This window comes from Palaemon carinicauda, chromosome 9 (assembly GCF_036898095.1).
Source record: "Palaemon carinicauda isolate YSFRI2023 chromosome 9, ASM3689809v2, whole genome shotgun sequence".
In the NCBI taxonomy this organism is placed as follows: domain Eukaryota; kingdom Metazoa; phylum Arthropoda; class Malacostraca; order Decapoda; family Palaemonidae; genus Palaemon; species Palaemon carinicauda.
This window is the reverse complement of record NC_090733.1, coordinates 23,543,275-23,545,774: the sequence shown is the minus strand read 5'-3', so window position 1 is coordinate 23,545,774 and position 2,500 is coordinate 23,543,275.

The window sequence follows — 2,500 nt, the reverse complement described above, 5'->3', positions numbered from 1 at the left end:
CTCTTTCCCTCTATATATATATATATATGTATATATATATATATATATATATATATATATGTATATATATATATAGGTCGAAAGACATATATATATATATATATATATATATATATATATATATGTATATATATTTATGAGATTTTAATTCAGAAAAAAAGGAAATAATCTACGCTGTTTAACTTTTTTTGTACTTTGTGTTCAGATTATGCTTAATAATTTCGTTTCAATTCTCTTACATATTTCATGTTTTTATAATTATCGGTTATATTTTGGTGACTAATGTAGAATGAATAATAACAAAGAATATATATATATATGTATATATATATATATATATATATATATATATATATATATATATATATATATAAAAGTATCAATATTCCGGGATAGGTTAAGTAAAATTTGGAAATTAAATCTCCTAAAATTACTTATAAAAATCAAGCTATATATTAGTTTAGTGAGATTGGTGTTACTGTATGGATGTAAGTCGTGGTATTACAATTAAACAGTATTCAACAGAATATCGTAGATTTGAGAATAAAGTCATCAGAAGAGTATTGGGAGTTAAGTGGCAGGACAAGATTAAAAATGAAACTCTAAGAGAGAGTACTCGAGTGCCATACGTGTATGACATCATGGTGAGGTAGATGGTAATGGTTTTTGCATGCTCTTTGCCCTCCCCAAGAGAGATTAGTACACCAAACCTTCAACTGGGCTCAGCAAGGCACTACAATTTTAGGAAGATCCAGGCCTACATGGCTGAACACTATGGTGCGTGATGCAGGATATGATGAATGGAGAAGTAATGATTTAAAAGCTCAAGATAGAGACGACTGGTGATATCGAACAGAGGCTCTTTGCGTCAATAGACGTAGGAGGAGATGAAGCTGAGGAAAATTAGGTATGTGTACGTTTGTATGTGAATTTCTTTAGGATTCATATTTTATTTGTTTTACAGGCTTAGTGCTATGAACAACGAAATCTTTATTATAAAAATAAATAAACTTTTTATGAAACCATATTTCATTCTCCAGGTCAGGCACTGAAAGCTGTCTAAATTGTAGTGACCAAAGATATCAGAATTACCATCTCTCGATCTTCTATTTCAAGAATGAGCATCTTCTCTCATCTGGGTCTTCCTTTCTTTTGCGAAGAAATATCTTGTTGTTCAATAAAAAGACGTCACAAAGTCTGTAAGTGAAATTTCTGTGATCTGTTTGTTGTTCCATCTATTCAATTATGTCATACTTTTTTTATCAATTTACAATAATTCTGAATATGAGAGAGAGAGAGAGAGAGAGAGAGAGAGAGAGAGAGAGAGAGAGAGAGAGAGAGAGAGGAGAGAGAGAGAGAGAGAAACGCTATCAACGTGCATAATGAACTTACGAATCCAATTACTGAATCATAACACGTTTTCAGATATTTCATCCGGTTATCAGCCTTAATGAAGCCAAACGAGGAAGGCATAGAATTGCACTTGGCAGCTAGCCTCATTGCTTACCGTTATCATAATTCGGTGGTAAACCCTTTTATGACATAGAAAATAATTTTTCTGGTAATTTTGTAGGTTTTTCAACTCGGTACTTATATCAGAACTACTACCTTTTAAAATCTGTGTTCAGTATTTCTTTATCATTGATATTTGGTGATTATTTTAGTGAGGACACATTCATGTGGTGTATTTGAATAAACAGCAAAGCTGTACGATTTACGGCCATCCTTACTAGATTGGTTAGCTTTGAGCGATCAGACTAAAGTCTCCCACCATCAGCAATTGGCAATGGCCAACGTGGTGATATAAACTTTCCAAATCCCAGACATGAATAATGACATGTCTGAGACCTGTCAATGGTGAGTTGTAGTTTTGAATCAATGAATTATTTCATCTAAAAAATCCTATGGAATTCCCTCGAAATATTTTTATTATATACAATTATGTTTTAAGTAAATCTAATGTAAACTATGTGTGTGAGTTCTATTCAAACTAAGTTGGGATAATTTTTGACCTAAACAATCATGGGAAAACAAAAGCGTATTAAATTCTGATGGAAATTCTTCCACAATATGTTTACTTTTTTTGAGATATAAAAGATAATTTTGCTCAATGGATGTCGTTGTTTGATCCGACCAGAAGGGAAATCCGCACGGAAGTAATATGCAGTAAATAACTTTTCAGTTACAAATCTTAGTTCTTGGTAAAGCCAATTTGAACAACAGAGTTAAGAATGACATATATTTTTTTACACTATCATCCTTTACCGTTGGCATCAACTTAATTTCTGCGCTCATTAAATGCCTACTTTAACTGTTAGTCTTCATGGTGATTAACATATCTTGTGATTAGTGTCTTATAATTAGTGGGTGAATGCTTGTTCATTTAATTAATTTAAATCTACATAATATTACACAACTGTTAATGATGGAAAGAGGAAAATATTTGAGATAAAAGAGTACGATTATCGAAACACAAAGCGATTTATTTCTTTGGTGGATG